The following is a 19,942-nucleotide window of genomic DNA, read 5'->3' on the forward strand; positions in this document are numbered from 1 at the left end:
TCATCCCTCTCCACAAAGAGGAGTGAATACAGGTCCTGGGAACTATCGCTCCATTAGCCTAACTAGTCTAATATGCACAGCTGTGGAATGCATCATCATGGACCTAATAAGCAAGGATGTAGGGAATCTCTAAACTCTGGATCCTACGTAGTTTGGTTTTGTGGAGGATGGATCATGCCTGCTCAACTTGGTCAAGTTCTTTGAGTCAGTCTCCAGAGCTGTGGATGAAGGCAAGCTGGTTCACACAGCCTACCTTGATCTGGCTAAGGCCTTTGATACCATTCCCCACTCAGGAATCCTAGAAAAACTCAGTAAGCTAGGCCTCAACCCCTGTATCACGAGGTGGGTTGCAAACTAGCTCACAGAACCCAGTGTGAGAAAGTAGCTGACTCCAAGTCAGACTGCCAACCAGTCACACGTGGAGTCTCACAGGGTTCAGTCCTGGGTCCTCTTCTGTTTGGTATTTACTTCTCTGAAGACCAGGCCAACACGAAGGGACTCTGGCTGACAAAGTTCACAGATGATCGTGAGTTGGGAGCTATTAACTCCCAAAGTGATGTTGGCATCCTACAGAAAGGCCTCACTGAGATAAACGACTGCTGTCAGAACCTTGGCCTTAAGCTTGATGCCAAAAAAAATGTCTTGTCATCCCCTTTGGGAAAAACCCTGCTCCCATGAATTACCACATCGATGGTAGTCCACTGAACACATAAGGTGTTATAAGAGATCTGTGAGCACAGTTTGACAGCAGCCTCTCTTTTGACCACCACATTGACAGTGTGGTCAGAAAGTCTTGTGGCGCATCTCATTACTAAGGGCTTTGCATCCAGGAAGAAAGAGGTCATTATCTCCCTCTACTCTTCCCTCATTAGGCCAGTCATCATGTACAATGCCCCATTTGTTATGTACCTCACTAGACACCTACAACTGGTGAGGCTGCAAAAGTATAGGCCTAAACGCTTGTCCTATATGGACAGACTCAAACTATTCTCTGTCTCATATCCCCTACGTAGAGGTGATCTCTGCTTGACTTACAAAGCCACGTCTGACCCAGCTCTGTTAGAAATGCTGCATCTAAAGAAATCCCACGACACGGTCCAGAGACCTCAGTCTCATTACCACAATCAACGGAACATGCTGGAAGGACAGGTTCATAACCCAGAGACTGCTGATGCTATGGAATAGACTTCCCATACATGTCAGAGTGCCTCACTGGCCCTCTTCAAGAGAAATCTGAGTGGCTGGGAAATTGGATCATTCCAGTGCCTGTACTCTACAGAGGCACTTGGAACCAAGGTCGGGTGACACAATGTCAGGGTAATCCTATGGGCTAGGCTTGTAAAGGCTCCAGACCTGTTAGCCTAGTACACACCTATGAACCTGTAAAAAGTCACACAATGACAGTGGAATGAGTATGGTCCCAAGTAAATATGACTTTTTTTGAGGGGGATTTGTAACTGATTTTCTTCAATATATTCAAGATAAAAAAAAAAAAATCTGCAGTGTGTATGCCAGAGGCTACACCCCCAAGTTGAGTATGAAAGTTTTTAAAGTAAGCAAATAAATAATTCAGAATACATTCCTTAGTTGTAAAACATTAGAGGTACATTAGTTAACACACCCACAGTACAGTAGTTGAAATCAGTAGATCCTTTTCATTCAGTCCAGTGGGCCATCAGAACCTTTTGTGGGATCCAGTCTGGCAAAATCTGTGCTCAAGCCTGAAGACCCTTAAGAATTTTTACGCCATGCCCATAATACACCTGTTCCCTGTTTTTTTTAAGTCTGATCTCATTTGTCATCTTTGAAAATTAAAACAGTCCAGGTTAGGCGGAGTCCTTCATTTCTTCTCTTCAAGAGGAATCTTGATGAGTGGATGGGAGATTGTAGGTTTACCCCAGGTATCACGTCTGTGTCACTTTAGACAGAGGCACAGTATACTAACCTCGAAAAAGGGCATAACAAAATTAATTTAAAATGGGTGGTGAAAGCCAAGCACACTCTGGCTAGGCTTATAAATGCCCTAGGGCAGATAGCCTAGTATGAACCTAATAAAAATCTGTACAGTTAAGTACCCCACCTCAAAAAGTTTGTCTAAAAATTGTACATAGACTTCCCTTTTTCTGTCTGAGCTGCTTCTACCAGAGCATTTCCTACCACTGTGGACTGTTGTGTGTCTCACTTTAAAAACAACAAAAATGGTTTAGAATAATAATTTTGTAATGCTTAAAGGACAGGCAAACAATGAAAAAACATATATATTTTTTTATCTTGCCATGATTTACTGCACTTCCTAAAGCTGCCTGCAGCAAAATAAGTGCTCATTCCTAATTATTTTATTTATTTTTTGCTCTTGTCTTCCCTCATGGGGGCAGACTATTCCTTTGGAAAGCTAAATCTGTCTCAATGCACAGACTGTGAGAACAAATAGCCCTACCATTTGTTGTCAGATTAGACTTCCATTCACTTAGAATGGACCACCTGAAAAAAAAAATGCCAAGTTTGAGAGTCTGCAGCTCATGTGTCATTGACTGGTATGTGCTGAGTTTTACAAATGTTGTTCCTAGTGATGTACTACGCATTCGCTGAAAGAAACTTGCAAAAGTGTCAACAAATTACTGAGATAAAAAATACTTTTCACAAGGAGCCGTTTTAATTCCTGGCCAGGTTACTCCTCCCATCTCCCCTCCTTCAGTGGGCTACAGTCTCACATTTCTAGCTTTACTAGATTCAGCTATTTAGTCAGCTTTGCAGACAATAGACATAAAAAAAAAAAAAAAATCACAGCCTGGTGTGCCACTAAAACTGTTCCCTTATATGTCTCTTCATTTCTGAATAGCATTTCCCCAGGAATAAAAAAAAAAGCAGCACACACATCAGTCCATTTATCCATTTCTTATTGTGCACAGTAAAACATTCAGTTTATAATGCATTCTGGCTGCTGACATTATCTTTACATAGTTCTCTTATAGCATAACCTGAACTTATGGTATTCAATGCCAAGCTTTACAACAGTTCTCAGTTTCTTAGCAATGACCTCCCAAGCCTCTCATGTGACCCAGTACTTTATCAATATACTGTAAATTCATAGATTATACAAATATGTGTGCACATATGACACGTACAATAATACACACATACCATCATTAAAACAAGATAAATGCAATATAAATTCTATCAATATAGTTATGATTTCTAGTTTATGACCCTGTTTGTCTGTTCTTTTTTTTTTTTTTATGTTAAAGCAGTTGTATATTATGTTATTTAATTGTTTCTCAGTATTCTAATCACTGTGTATGCTGCATCAGTTGTAAAACTCTGATTTTACTCCTTTTATATTTTCTATGCTCTTTGTACAAAATAGCTATGTTTATATAATTTATTTTTATTTATAATTGTTTACTATGTATCTGGAGCTTTTCTCCCCTAGCCTCTGCTGAAAACGGTTATCTTGTGTCCAGTTGGACTAACCTGGTAAACAAATGGAAAATAAATAAAAAATACTAAGAAAAATCCAAAACTTAAGAAAAAAAAAACACAGAAGGAAGGAAAATGTTTCCTTGATGCTGTCATGAAAATCCCACCCACCTATTCAGATATGGGCAAATGTGTGTATATATATATATATATATATATATAATAACATCTATAATATATTAGGCAAAACAACGTATCCAACACACTAGTCATAGGTGACTCTATAGTCAGGCACACTGATGTCCCACTTACCAGGCTAAACAAGGAGAAGGTTACTGTCAGCTGCCAGTTGGGTGCCAGGATCTGCCACATTACCCATGCACGCGGGTCGCTCCACAACCAAGTACAAATATAACTTTGTCATTGTCCATGTTGGTGTGAATGACCTGAGACATGTCTCCCTGGACTACATGAAAAGAGACATGGAAGAGCTCTCCGATCTTGTAGCCCAGGGAGGTGTGACCCTAGCTCTGAGTAGCATTCTGCCATTGCCCAGAATGATACCGCAGTACAAGGACAAAATGACGGACTTCCAACAATTGGCTAAGTTTATGGTGTCATTCTAAGGGGATCCAGTATCTGTCTGCCTGGGATGACATGGTTGATGTACCATGATGCTTTGCCAAAGATGGCCTGCACCTGTCGCCCATGGGATTCCAGATACTGACTAAGGCTCTTGCTGTTCCTATAGTACCTTTTTTTTTTTTTTTAGACAAGTTTCAAATGTAACAGGAACAGGCAAGCAAAAACTGAGGGTAATGCTACTTAATGCTAGAAGTCTAAATCTCAAAATGCACTCACTCAAGGCACTCCTTAAAATGGAGAACATCAATACCTGTGCAGTGACTGAGACCTGGTTCAAGGTTCCAAGGAGCACCCTTGCACTACCAGGCTATAACTCATACCACACTTTTCAGCCATGTAACTTGGACCAGAACACCAAAGGCAGAGGTGTGCCCATATTCATTAAGGATATCCACACCTCCAGGCTAGTTGCTCAGCATAACGCATCCGAGGTTATCCAAGTGCAACTAACTCTGGGCAGAACTGCAATCCAAATTGTAGCTTGCTACAGCTCCCCCATAATGCCACAGGATTCATACTCCTCTTTTCTTGATAATATTAGGGTTCAAACATCCTAATAATGGGCGATTTCAACTACCCCACCATTAACTGGGAAAACTACTCCTGTACCAACTCCTTCGCTCAACGCTTTCTGGAATTCATAAATTCCAATGCCCTGAATCAACTTATCCACACCCCCACCAAGGGCAACAATATCCTAGACCTAGTCATTACCAACATGAATGACTGGTGTTCCACACCCGAAGTCAACTCCTTATTGGTCATATCCGACCATAAGCTAATCACCCTAGATATCCACATCCTGCTTCCACCCCACATTAAGGAAACCACGGTAAAACATTTCTCCATAGCCAACTTCATGCTTCTTAAGACAGAAGTGGTGAACTTGATGACATCCATGCAGACGGCCAATACAGTTATGACTGCTGAATCCTACACAAATGCACTGTATAAGCACTTACATGAGTGCATGGATCGTGCTATCCCGAACAGAACCAAGAAGCTATCCTCAAAAAAAAAAAAAAAAAAGGAGGTGGTCCCCTGCCATAAACAAACTGTACAACAGAAGGAAGAATCTGTTGCAAAAAAGAGTAAAATCCCATGAGTGGTGGAGCTCCCTGGTCAGCCTCAGTAAGATGCTGAGATCCTTTATAAGAGCATCCAAAGCTAGCTTTGAAAATCGCCACTGATTCTAAGGACAACCACAAAGCATTCTATACCGATGTCAAGAATCTCAATGGCAACACCCAGATTTGCTCTGAGTTACAGCACAACTGCATGAAAATTACAGAACCAACTGGCAGATAGGTTCAGTGCTAACTTTACCACCCTCTCACACCCTAAAGGGCCTATATCTATACAAGAAGAATGCAGAGTCCCTGTAATCTCAACTACACAGGTAAAAGCTGCACTTTCTAAAGCCAAAAAACACAGCATCCATCGGACTGACAACATCTCAGGCTGTGTTTTACACGAACTTCAGAACAAACTGGCTACCCATCTAAGCATCATGTTCAATCATAGCCTCACATCAGGCATTGTGCCCACTGAATGGTGCACAGCAACAGTTATCCCACTCCACAAAGGGGGAGCCACCACTGATCCCAGGAACTATTGTCCTATTAGCCTGATGAGCTTGGTCTGCAAGGCCATGGAACGTATAGGTTCATAGGTAGGGACTAGGCTATCGGCCTTGGGGCGTATACAAGCCCAGCCAAAAAGGTACCCTGGCTTTTACCACCCAAGAAAATTATTTTCCTGTGCCACTGTTGAGCAGAGCCACAGAGGTGATCCCCGGGGTGAATTTCCTATTTCCCATCCAATCATCAAGATTTTTTTTCTTGAAGAGTGCTAATGAAGAGCTTTGGTTGATATAGATAGGTAGTTTATTCCAGAGTATGTTAAGTCTCTGGGACAAAAATTCCGTTGAGTCCTACTACTATGCTATCTTCTCTGTAAAACAACGGAAAATACAGAGGAAACGCAGTGCAGGCAGAGCCTGGAGATTTAATATTGTGTAGATGTAACAACAAGATGCTCAGTGTTATATTTAAATAATGGAGCGATGTGACTTTAAGGGCTGTCACTAACTTTTGGCGCCAAAAAAGTTGAACAAAGAGTTAAGCGCTTTCACCTGCATAATGTAGGCTTCCTCAGAATTAAGGTATTCAGGTGCTACAGTGTTTAACTTTTTTGGCGCCAAAAGTTAGTGACAGCCTTTAAAGTCACATCGCTCCATTATTTAAATATAACACTGAGCATCTTGTTACATCTACACAATATTAAATCTCCAGGCTCCAGATGAACAATGTTTATTATAAAACAACTCGCTGAGATGAAAAAAGTTTAAAAATAATTCCTGACCAATACATCAGTGAATATACTTCCAAGATAAAACCTTAAAGTTGAACAAAAAGTTAAGCGCTTTCACCCGCATAATGTAGGCTTCCTCAGAATTAAGGTATTCAGGTGCTACAGTGTTTAACTTTTTTGGCGCCAAAAGTTAGTGACAGCCCTTAAAGTCACATCGCTCCATTATTTAAATATAACACTGAGCATCTTGTTGTTACATCTACACAATATTAAATCTTTATGTTCCACTGTTTCGTTACATTACAATAAATCAATAATTAAAAACATGTGTATGAAAAAATGTATGAATAAAATGTATTATATATTAATTAAAATACCATTTATGCACTATTCTTATACAAGAACCACATTCAGATGTGCATACCTTAATGTGATGACTTCTTAGGGGCTACTATTCTCTGCTTTATGTAAAAATAAACCTTACGTCAACTGTTTTATTCTCTGGGACAGGAATCTATCCCTCCGGCATGTTCTGTTTATTGTGGTAACAAGGTTTAGGTCCCTAGAGCATGTAGCTCGGAGGGATTGGGATTTCTTTAAGTGGAGCATGTCCAAAAGCTCTGGGTTTGACATAGCTTTGTATTTTAGGCAGAGATCACCTCTGAGTAGGTGATATGTGACGGAGTAAAGCTGGAATTTTTTGAGACTGTCTGCGTAGGGCATCTGTTTGAGGCCGGTAATCCTCTTTGTGAGGCATTTCTGTGGCCTTTCCAGTTGTAGATGTCATGTGAGTTACATACCAAAAGGGGCGTGGAAGGTGGAGGTGTGCCTTTGTAAGTGTGGTGCGAATGTTATGGATTTTGAAAAGGAGAGATTTAAGAGTAAAATTGTGCTTAGTGAAGTCCATAGCAATTTCATCACTGCTTGATTCAGACATATACATTCCCCTGTGTTTGTCAGTGCTATGTTTGAGTGCATTGTTTTGGAGTGTAGATGTTCTTCATTCCACATTGCTGCAGTCCTAACTATTGGGTAGTCCGCTGTCCAGTCGGCCCGAATACCAAAGTATATGGCTGACGTCGGTCAGGGCGCATTAGACTGACGTCAGTACGTCAGGGTACTAATGCGCATGACCGACGTCATATCCTCAGTCTTTTTTGCCGCATGGTCCGATGCAGAAGCAATTTTGCGAGTGCAGGTTGGCGTTCTGAAAGTTTCTGAAGTCAGAGTTTCAGACCGAATCAAAGTTGGCTAAGTACCCCGTTGGGGATTATTTTGGTTTTTTCTTGCCTCAGTATTTAACCGGATGTCAGAAAAAGTGAATAACTGTATTTCTTGTGGGAAACAGATACCTCATAGGGATTATCATACTTTGTGTATACCTTGTTTAGGGCCTGAGCACAACGTTGTTGGATACCGCTCTTGTGCTAGATTTAACAAACGCACTATTAAGAGAAGGTTAGACTGTGCCAGGTTAGTGTTTGGGAAGCGTTGTAATTATAAAATGCCGCCGGATGCTCCGGCCGCTTCGCCAAAAACGCAAGGACAAAGCAGCAAAGCCTAGGGGAAGAACCGACAGTCCCAGACGTCGGTTCTTTGGAAGGCTCAGTGGAGCCGGAGGTTCTGCCAGGTGTTTCTTTGGAGTCTCAGGGAGAGACTTTACTGTTACAGGATGTATCCTCTCAGGAAGTAGGCCAGGCTGAGAGGGCTTCTCAGATGGCTGTTCTTCCCTCTCTTCCTAAGGTGGTTAGAGCCTCCCTTCTGTTTCCAAGACTTCTTTGAGAGGCAGGCCAAGTGTAGCTTCAGTGGGGTTTCTCCTAGTGCTTCAGGGTCTTTGCCTAAGAAACATATGCTTAAAATGGCAGAGGATTTGATTACTATGATAAGAGGTTCTATGCCCCCTCCTGATAAGAGGCCTAGGGTGGAACCTGAGTTTGAGAGTTTTGAGCAATGTTCGGAGGCTTCTGAGTCTTCGGCTGAAGACTTGCAGGAGTATCCTCCTTATTCTGATTCTGATGTGGATGATTCTACTCCTTCGGCTTCCCCTCCTGAGGATTTTTCATTTTCAGAGACTCTGCATTCCATGAGGGAGCATTTTAAATGGGAAGGTCAAGATTTCTCTGATTCCAGGAAGAGGCTTAGGGAATTCTTGTTTTACCCCAGCATAGGCCTTTAGCTATACCTCCTGTTCTGAATGTGGTGGAAGATGTTTTTGCAGAGGCTTCCTGAATCCTGATTCTTTGCCTCCTGCCCCAGTTAAACCGGATAGGTATTATAGGGTGCCTGAAGCTCATAAGTATCTTTTAAGAGTCCTAGGGCAGACCGGAAACTGTCTCTCAGGGGCCTAAAGGTGTAAAGGCCTCAGTTGTTAAAAATCCTGTCCCTCCTGATAAAGAGGCAAGGGCTTTGGATAGATGGGGAAAGAAAGTGTATACTTCTTCCACTTTAGCCATGAGGGTTGAATTGTCAGTTTCACATGTTAAAATATCAGAATTATCTCCTTTCACAACTGAAATCTAAGGTGGATGCTCTGGCGGAAGGTATTGAGTGTAAAGAGTTGCAGGATTTAGTTCATGTGTCTGAACAGGTGGGTAAACATTCCTTGCAGTGTGGTTTTGATGCTGTGCAGGCCTCCTCGAGGGTGGCTGCCACTGGTTCTGTTCTTCGTAGGCACGCCTGGTTAAGAGATCAGAATTTAGCTGAGCATGTTAAAACGAGGATTTTGGATGCTCCTTTACAGTCTGATGTGTTGTTTGGTTCACCTGTGGAAGCAGTCTTAAAGAAAATGGAGGACAAGGCTAAGTCTATGCAAACTGTTAAGGATTTTTTGCAGGTGCAGCCTCCGAAGTTTAGTAGAAATTGGCCTTCTAAGGGATGGACTTATCCTGCTTATGATTCCCAGTCTAGGGGTAGGTCTAGACGTGGTAGGGGCAGAGCGCAGGGTTCCTTTAGGCCTAGGACAGGGAGTTCCCCTGCTCAGACTTCTAGTGAGGGCAGGGGTCAGTCCTTTCGTAAGCAGACCCAATGACCTGCCTTTCCAGCTGCCAGTTCATTCTTGCCTGGCAGCACCTTTGGGAGGAAGGCTGTCTCTTTTCAAAGAAAATTGGGATTTAATTACCCAAGACAGATGGGTTCTGGATATCATTCACCACGGTTACAGGTTTTATTTCCATACCTTGCCTCCTTTCAAAGGCATGCCAGACATTCCTCCTCTTCAAAGAACAGAGGCTTACAAGCAAATTTCTCTGTTGCTCCAAATAGGGGCCATTCAGCCAGTTCCTGTACCAGAAAGAGGCCTAGGATTTTATTCTCGCCTGTTCCTAGTACCGAAGAAGGGGAACACGTGGAGACCAATTTTGGATTTATCTATCCTCAACACTTATCTGGACATTCCCAAGTTCAAAATGTTGACGTTACAACAGCTTCTTCCTCTGCTGGGCAAAGATCACTGGATGGTAACTTTAGATCTCAAGGAAGCTTACCTTCATGTGCCAATAAGACTAAGTTGCAGGAAGTATCTGCGTTTTCGAGCTGGAAATTCTCATTATCAGTTCTCTGCATTGCCCTTTGGCTTATCTACTGCGCCCAGAGTATTCACAAAGGTTCTGGCTCCAGTGATAGCTTACTTCAGGCTAAAAGGAATTCAAATCTATCCTTACTTGGACGATTGCCTGATTCTGGCTCAAGAAAAGAAAGATCTTCTACAGCATTTGGAATATGTCATAGCAGTGCTAAGATGCCTAGGGTATTCTGTGAACGAAATAAAGTCCAGTCTAGTACCCTCTCAAGACATGTGCTTTCTGGGTGTGAGACTGAATACAGCAGCCCAGATGGCCTTTTTAACCCCGGACAAACAAAAGAATCTTTCCAGTTACTTCCATCATCTATCTCTTCAGTCCGGGCTGACTGCAAGGACAGTCCTTCAAGCCTTAGGGTTCATGGCATCTTGTATTCTGGTGCTTCCCAATGCCAAACTGCATATGAGGAAGCTGCAATGGTATCTCAAAAATGTATGGACACAGCACTGCCAGGATTTGGACACTGTCATTCAAATAATACCTTGCATTCAAAAGGAATTTTTGTGGTGGGCTCAGGAATGTCACCTAAACAAGGGACTCTCTGTGACCCGGCCAGAGGCGAGTCAGATTCTAACGACAGATGCCTCAGACATTGCTTGGGGAGCTCATTTAAATGGAAAGTGGATACAAGACAAGTGGCCTGCCAGACTACAGCATCTACATATCAACATGAAAGAGATGTTAGCAGTCCAGTTTGCATTAATGGCTTTCAAGGAATTACTTCTTCCAGGGCAGGTGTTGATTCTAACAGACAACACAACTGTCATGTGGTACATCAACAAACAAGGGGGAACACATTCTTACCCATTGTGCAGGCAAGCAATGATTTTATGGGAGACTGCGCTCAGCTTGCAACTAACTCTTCAGGCAAGGTTTCTGCTGGGAGCACAGAACTCCTTAGCAGATGTGTTAAGCAGGCAAATCATGGATCCCCACGAGTGGAAACTGGATCTTCATGTATTTCGAAAATTGACAGTGTCATGGGGAACTCCAGACATAGATCTGTTCGCTTCTCCACTAAACCACCAGCTGCCAAAGTTTTGCACAAAGAGGTTTCATCACACAGCTTGGAAAGTGGATGCTCTTTCTTTCAGTTGGAAAAATCTTCATGTGTATGCGTTTCCACCTCTGCCTCTTCTTCCAAAGGTGCTTCTAAAGGTCAGACAAGACAAGCCAAGGATGATTTTAATAGCTCCAGATTGGCCTCGGCAGCACTGGTACCCATTACTGAGGAGTCTGGTAAGGAAGCCTCCATGGCCTTTACCTTTGATTCCACACCTGTTGTCTCAGAGGGACGGTCATCTGCTCAATGTCAAGCTTCACTCTCTTCATCTAACAGCCTGGCATATTCTGTTTTGAAACACAGCAGGTCTCAACTTCCTCAACAAGTTTTAAATGTGATTATGGAAGCCAGAAGACCTAGCACAAGGAAAGTGTACGCAGAAAAATGGAAGAGATTTTTATTTTGGAGTGCAGCAAACAATTTGGAGATTTCTGAGCCTAATTTGAGTGTGGCTCTTCAATATCTTACTGAGTTATTGGACAAAGGTTTGTCTTTCTCTTCCATTAAGATTCATGCTGCAGCAATTTCAGCTCACTATGATTGTGACCCACCATTGTTTTCGCATCCTTTGTTCAAGCAATTTCTTAGAGGGCAAAGAATATAAGACCCCACGTAGAGCTCCTACTCCTGCTTGGGATCTCAATTTTGTGTTGGAGAAACTTACTCTACAACCTTTTGAGCCTCGGCTACTGCTGAATTGAAATACTTATCATGGAAAACTGCTTTTTGTTGGCCATTACTTCTGCAAGAAGGGTTTCTGAGTTGCAGGCCCTTATGGCAGTGGAGCCTTTTTTGATTTTTCATAAGGATAGGGTATCTTTACGTACTAATCCTTCCTTTATGCCTAAGGTGGTTTCTAGTGTGGCTTTAAACCAAACTATTCATTTGCCTACTTTTTATGCAGAACCCCAAAATAAAGGGGAAAAGATTTTGCACACTTTAGATGTACACAGGCAATTGCGTTATTATTTGAGCAGGACTAAGGATTTTAGGCAGTCTCAGCAGTTGTTTGTTTCTTTTGCTTTGAGTTCACAGGGCAAGCCTGTGTCAAAACAAACTATTTCTAGGTGGATTGGGGGTTGCATTGCATTTTGTTATTCCCATCATGGCAAGGAGATTCCAGCTGGGATTAGGCCTCATTCCACTAGGGCTACTGCCACTTCAACAGCATTTCTAAGGGGGGTGGCAACTAAGGACATTTTGGAGGCAGCTACTTGGAGTTCAGTGCATACTTTCTCTAAGCATTATCACCTTCCACTCTACTCTAAGTCTCGGGCTGGTTTTGCCACAGCTATTTTGCAAGGCATGTTGTCAGTTCCTGCTTCCTTATGATTTGCCAGCCTCCCTTACCTCTGCTTTGGGATTCTACCCAATAGTTAGGACTGCAGCAATGTGGAATGAAGAACATAGTACAGTTTTGTACCTACCATAAATGTAGATGTTCGAGGATCCACATTGCTGCAGTCCAATTTACCCTCCCTCCTTCCCCTCTGTGTTTAGGGGTGGTTGTGTAGGTGAGGTTGTCTTCTGCTAATTTTGTATATATTTTTGTATATATTGTACATATTTTTGGTGCAGGTATGTTTGGAGTTTTTGGGTTTTGGCCTTATCTTTTCAGGGTCTTCTGACATCTGGGGCAAGAAAAGACTGAGGATATGACGTCGGTCATGCGCATTAGTACCCTGACGTACTGACGTCAGTCTAATGCGCCCTGACCGACGTCAGCCATATACTTTGGTATTCGGGCCGACTGGACAGCGGACTACCCAATAGTTAGGACTGCAGCAATGTGGATCCTCGAACATCTACATTTATGGTAGGTACAAAACTGTACTTTTCACTGCTACAGCTGCTGCTACTCTTTCAATACAAGTACCTGCTTTGGAAGTTTTATCCAGGAGTCTGTTGCTGAGAAGGATGAGAGACATGCTACAGGTATACAACTAAGACGAACTAGATAAAGCAACCATAAGAAAAGTACTAGGTCACATCAGAGGCTTGGGAGGTCATTGTTAAGAAACTGAGAACTGTCGTAAAATGTATCATTAAATACCATAAGCTCAGGTTGGTTTACTATCACAATGCCGACGTGCAATTGCACGGCTATGAAGTATTCGAACAACATATGTTCGAATAGTTCGGCAGGTGATGTGAGCGAACGTTATCATTGAGAATGGACTGTGCATTCGCAATTATAACGTTCGCTCATGTAAGGGGATCGCGGTACAGTGCGGTTAGGGAAATACATCCCTTTCCTCACTGTAGTGCAATCTTGGAGTTGGAATATTAAGTTGGGGGGGGCTTGCCCCCCCTGCAAAGATGTGAGTGTAGGTTAGGTAGGGAAGGGTGGGAGTGCTGTTAATTGTCGAAAATGTCGCGAGCGACATTTTCGACAATTAACAACTGTTTTTAACATTAGGTGCATACGGAAATGTTAATTTCTGATGTTAAAATTCAAAGTTAGGTACACTTTTTTTTTTTTTATTATTTTAGAATTTTTGATAATAAACCGTTCAGGTTATACTATAAGAGAATAACTATGTAAGATAACCATGTCAGCAGCCAAAATGCATTATAAGTTGAATATTTTACTGTGCACATTTTAAATGGATAGACTGGCCTAAACTCTGGACTGATGAGTTTGCTTTTTTTTTTTTTATTCCTGGGAAATGCTATTCAGAAGTGAAGAGGCATACAAGGGAACAGACTTAGTGGCACACCAGATTGTGATTTTTTTTTTTTGTGATGTCTTTGCAAAGCTGACTAAATAGTTGAATCTAGTAAAGTCTGTAGCCCACTGAAGGAGGGGAGATGGGAGGAGTAACCTGGCCGGGAAATGAAACTTGCAAAACTGTTCCTTGTGAAAAGTCTTTTTTATCTCAGTAATTTGTTGGCAGTTTTGCAAGTTTCTTTCAGAGAATGTGTAATACATCAATAGGAACAACATTTGTAAAACTCAGCACATACCAGTCAATGACACATGAGCTGCAGACTCAAACTTGTCATTTTTTTCAGGTGTTCCATTCTAAGTGAATGGAAGTCTAGTCTGACAACAAATGGTAGGGCTATTTGTTCTCACAGTCTGTGCATTGAGACAGACTTAGCTTTCCAAAGGAATCGTCTGCCCCCATGAGGACAGACGAGAGTAAATAAATAAATTTAGGAATGAGCACTTATTTTGCTGCAGGAAGCTTTGGGAGGTGTAGTAAATCATGGCAAGATAAAAAATGTGTTTTCTTCATTTGCCCATAGTGGTCCTTTAACCTTTTATAGTTAAACATATTTGTTTAGATTTGAGTGTTAATCAATGCTTCACTCTGTTAGTGTATTTTAGGCTTTATATATACCTGTCTCTTCTTGCACTATGCTTGATTTTGGAGTGTCATGTTTCCATTGTACCAATGACAAATGGACAAGTGTTTCCTGTGTGTACACACAATCTCTCCTTAAAACTTGCACGATCAGTGTCATCTGCTTGTGGGTTTCTCACTTTGCTGTAGACTCTGAAATTTGCAAAGGGTGTGGCCCTTGTTGCTTTTTTTGTCAGGATGAATAAACTTCTCAAAAGACTTGCTCCTTCCAGATCCAAAGACTTTAAAGCCCCACAGACACTTAAGAGAAACTATTGAAACTCTTAGACTTTGATACCAAAAAGATGCAGGCAAGTCAGTTGTCTCCTGCTTCGGTTCCAAAGGACACCCAACATACGCCACTCTGGATCTGATACCTTTAGAATTTATTTATTTACCAGGAAATTCCGACTGGATGCAGGCCCTTTTTCAGCGGATGCCTGGGGAGAAAAGCTCCACATCGTATACATGATAGACGTACAAAGTTGCAGCAATAGTAAACAATATTACAGGTTGTTGGCTTTAGTACAATAACAAGATTTTGTTTATCAACAGTATATGCAGTAAATGTTGCAAGTTAAGATAGTTTCTTGTTTATAACATTAAAATCTTGTCTGACAACTTTTGTTACTAAAGTATGTAAAGACAAATTCTGACTGTGGTTAGTAGTGGCGGTAGTATAGTTGGGTTAAAAGTCTAGGTGGGGGAGTTAGTTTGGATTAGAACAAGGACAAAGCCAGAGCAAATTTAAGTGGAATTTGAGCGCAGTCTTGAAAAGGCTGCTGGAAGGTAGAGTAGTTATAGAGGGTGGAAGTTTGTTCCAAAGTTTAGATATGGTACATGAAAATATGGCTTCTCCTGCTGAGTTTTTGGGTTTGATAACAGTGAGTTGATTTTTGTTGCTTGATCTTGGGGGCCTAGTGGAGTGATAGGGTTTGAAGGGAATGGATGTTATGGGGGTGGTTAATAAGTTTATGAGCGAGGGTGAGTTGATTTAAAGTGAAGAAGTTGTGGGAGTTCTAGCCAGTTTAGTTCTTTAAGGGAGATACAATGGTGGCTGTGGTAGGAGGTTCCAGTGGCATATTTAGCAATTTTGTTGTAACAAGCATCCAGCTTGTGTACGTCTGTCTGTCTAAGTTTGGTAAATATGGGGGATGCATAGAGTAGGGTGTAGATTAACTGGGAATTGGCTATGGACATTCTTGGTTAGGATTTGGTGATTTCAGTATAATGCACCAAGTTTCTTGTGAACTTTTTTTATTGTGAGAGATGTAGGTGTCAAATTGTTGTCCATTTCCACACAGAGTAATTTTCTGTGTTTTGATGGAGAGAGGAGGGTATTGTCTTTGGTGAGAATGTTGAAGTGTGGGGGGAGGTGTTTGGGTGGCTTTGGAAGGTTGGAACGGTAGAAGTTTTGTCTTACTTGGGTTGAGTAGGAGCTGAGCATTGGATAGCCAGCTTTCTACAGAAGAGAGAGATTCCTGTGTGATTTGTTGTAGTTCTGGTAGAGTGGGGGCAGAGTAGATGAGAGTAGAATCATCTGCATACTGCATAAGAGATGCTTGTGTGGTGGCAGTATGTAGGTTGTTAGTGAAAAGTGAGAATAGCAGAGTGCCAAGGATAGACCCTTGGGGAAGTCAGAGAGTAACTGGAAGGTGAGGTGATATGTTATTGTCCATTATTACTGATTGCTGGTGTCCATGTAGATAGCTGTGGAACCAGTTACAGGCTGATTGTGAGGAGAGGTTGGGGGAGAGTAGAGAGTAGTACCTCATGAGATACCATGTCAAAGGCCTTTGTGAGATCTAGAAATACGGCAGTAGAGAAGAGGCCATTGTTTTTGTGATGAAGTATAGTGTTGAAGGAGAGGAGAGGTAGTGTTGTGATATGGCCTGAAACCATGTTGGGTTTTGGAGAGGAGAATCTTAGCTAGGAGGTAGTTGGAGACCTGGGTGTTACATTTTTCAAGTATCTTAGAGAGAGGGGAGAGGATAGCAGTGAGGTGGTAATTGGAGAGGTCAGTGATATGGGATATTTTCCATACTGAGGGAACATATCCTTCTGTTATGGAACGGTTTATTAGAATTGAAATTGGGTTGGGTGGGTTGGGTAGGCTAGTGTATCAGCTGCAATTTTCAAGTATTCAGAGGGGAGGTTGTCAGCTGCGAGTTTGGTGGGTTTAAGTTTTGACAATAGTCTTATGTTGGAGGTAGGTACTGAGGTGAAAAGAGGAGTGGGGGTTTAGGGTTAGGAGTTGGGGGGCTGTTGTAGGGAAGTGTTTGTTTACAGATGTTATAGTTTCAGTGAAGTGTTTGTTGATGGATTCAGCAATACTGCTGAAGGAGGGGGGAATGAATGGCTGGGTGTATCCACCTTCCCTGGGTGTTGGATAGTGTTTTTAGTGGACCATAATTGCTTAGGGTTGTGGTTGGTAGAGTTTAGGGTGGATTTATAGTAGAGGGATTTGTTTAATTTTATTTGCTTTTTTGCTTTATTGTCCAGTTCAAGGAATGATTGCCTAGCTGAGTTATTTTTTGTTGGTCGCCAGTGCTCTTATGCCTTATCTCTGGATTTCATTAGGGTTCTGGTGGTCTTTTGTAACCATGGGGCATGCCTGGATCTGACTTTGGCATTTCTTACAGGAACATGGGTGTTTAGGATGGAGAGGAAGGTACTGTTGAAGTGGACAGCCTCATCTAGGTTGAGGTATTTTAGTGGTGACAAGTTAATTTTCTGCAGGGAGGAGATTAGTTGGGGTTGAAGTTGGACTTGTTCCGTATTTGCCTGTGGATAATGGGCTTGAGACTGTTTGTGTGGTGCCGAATTAGGAAAGTGGGGGAGTGGTTACTAAGACTGTCAGGTAAGCAGCCTGCCAGGTAAGAGTGAGGGGCTTTGTTGACTAGGATCCAGTCAAGTAAGGCATGATTGTTAGGGTTTTTGTTGATTCGGGTGGGGGATTGAATGAGTTGAGTGAGCCCATGGAGATTAAGGTTAGTGGTTGGGAGACTGTTATTATAGGATAGTCAGTTGATGTTAGTCACCGAGAATGATGGTTTCCTGGGGTAGAGAGAGAGTAGCCTAGCTCAAGAGATTTTTCTAGGGGTGTAATATTTTGCCCTGGTGGGAAATAACCTCCAAATAATATTGATTGTTTTGTTTGGGTTTAGTTTGAGATTGGCATAAAGGATTTCTTCATTGTTGTGGTAAGGGGCAGATGTGTTCAGGAGTTGAATATTTAGGTGGTGGTTAAATATCAATGCTATGCCACATCCTTTTTTGACAATCTGTCTATGTGAAGGATGTTGTATTCAGGTGGAAGTAATTTCCTCACTTTTGATGTGAAGTTTGCCAGGTTTCAGTTAGGAAGAGAATATCTGTGGAATATATGCTTATGCTGTCATGTAGTTCTTGGATTTTATTGCATATGCTTCTGATGTTTAGGGACATTATAAGTAGGTCTGTTTTTTTTTTTGGCTAGGAGTTGGGGGGGTGTTGCTTGGACTAGGGTTTTTGTTGGGTTGGATTTGGGAGGACCAGGGTTTGGATGGATGTCTCTAGTGAAGTCTAGTTTATAGAGGGTGCTTAGGATGTTTTACATCATAGTAAATTGCTTATGGTATCTTAGGGATATTTTATTTTTGTGTTTGGTAATGGAGTGTGTGTATTGGGAGGATGTTTTTGGTAGCAGGGGTTGTGTAGTTATAGTGTAAATATTTGAGGGGTGTTGAGAGAATACAGTGGATGTAGTTGGGGCATGTGACTGGAGCCTTGGTAGGATGTAATGTGAACTAGATCTACGCAGGTTAAGATTGTTATATTATTTAGTAGCATGATTGTGTTGGATTTAGGGGGAGGGTTGACTAGTGGTGTAGCCTAATTGGTGGTAATTAGGGGTGGGGTTAAGGCTAAGAATAAATGTAGAGGTACTGGGGCAGGGAGGGGAGCGAAGTGAGCGTAGCAGGCTAGAACCCCCCAGGCTAAAGATTGCAGGGTAAGTGTCAAACTAGTAGACCACACACTGAAAAAGCAGTAAAACAAAGCAATAAATTAAATACTACAGTCCAGTCCACTCCAAAAAGAAGAGATTTAATATGTTCTAGCGCCTCGGCATTCACTGCCTTAAATGGAATAAATTAACATACTAAATGCACCCTATATATATATATATATATATATATATATATATATACAATCAGTTACATCATTAAATCAATTAATTATAACATCAAATCTGATAGTTAATCCTTGTTCATTCCTTCTTACCCAGAATTCCCCTCTCCCTGTTACCTCAGATTTCGTTTGCCGCATCGCCATTCGGTTGTGTCAAGCTACTTCTCATGAGTTAAATACAATATTTTTTGTCGTATTAAATTCTAAAACAACCTTTTCTCACAGAAAAGTTGTTAGTTTTCTCTTACCTTATCGCATTTAGCGACTATCCTTTCAATTCCTTTCCTCCTCTCTACCGCGCGGTAATTTCTTTTTTTACTATCATTGGTAAACCCCCTTTCCTTCTTACCTTTGGGTAATTCTTGTACTATTGCTGGTATTTTTTCTGTTTTGTTCCTTCTTTCTTTCTAACATGGCAGATAAAAAAAGGTAGTCCAGGATTTAAAAGATGTTCAGATTGTGGCCATAAATTACCTACTTCAGATGCACATTCCTTGTGTGTCTATAGCTTGGGTATGCCTTATTTAACAGTTAACCCGCCCTGTGGGATTTATAAGAATTTCTGTAACAGGACGTTGATTGAGAGAAAAAAATAAATTGATATTGAAGGGGCTACTTAAATCTCCTTTTTCAGAGGCTATTTCTGGGTCAAAGGCTTCAACCTCTCCAAGACCCCATAAGAAAAAGAGTGATGAACATATAAAGGCCAAATCTCTTCCTTCGTCCCCTGCTGGGGTCTCCCACGAACCTAAACCCAAGAAAGCTAAGCTTTCCACTTCGGATTTGACTTCTTCGGCTCCAGAGCTTTCGGTACCTATACTTTCGACACAGAGGCCATCGGTGCCATCTGTGACTTCTGCACTGACTAGCGTATTGGTACCGAGGGGCTCCTCAGTTCAGACTTCTTTACTGGCACCGACTGTCCAGTCGATGCAGACTGTTACGATGTCGATGGATTTTTCGACGCCCATTGCCTTTTCGGCTCCGACAACTTACCCGGCACCGAATACCCTCTCAACACTGACAATTCAGTTATTGGCACTGATATTTTCGGTTCCAGCCTTAACGCCGACAACCAATTCGGTATTGACCTTATCGTTGGTGCAGACCATGACTTCGGCACCGATTTCCTCGGTGCAGACACCTGTAGTTTAGTCCTTTACAACCCCATTGTTTTCAGTGCAGACCTGCGAGGTGGGCACTGAGCTTGCTCCATCTTTGGATAGACCTGACTCCCCTTCAGCCGTGTCTGTGAAATCCACTAGAAGCCTCTCTGAACACAACGTGTTGCGTCTTGTGGAGCAAGTGCTTTTGGCCAGAGGTATCCCACCCTCCATGACCTATCCTATCTCGGGAGGTGATCACCCTTTAACAAAGACCCCTACTTCTTCTCCTCCTTCATTGCC

At 42.0% G+C, this 19,942-nt stretch overlaps 1 protein-coding gene across 2 annotated transcripts in view; it reads left to right on the top strand.

Moving 5' to 3' along the window:
* HNRNPC (heterogeneous nuclear ribonucleoprotein C) overlaps positions 1 to 19,942 on the top strand; it is a 1,329,577-nt gene that overhangs the window by 197,697 nt on the left and 1,111,938 nt on the right. The gene's annotated exons all lie outside the window — the stretch shown is intronic.

Source organism: Protopterus annectens, chromosome 16.part0 (assembly GCF_019279795.1).
Source record: "Protopterus annectens isolate FY-2018-M chromosome 16.part0, PAN1.0, whole genome shotgun sequence".
Taxonomy (NCBI): Eukaryota; Metazoa; Chordata; order Ceratodontiformes; family Protopteridae; genus Protopterus; species Protopterus annectens.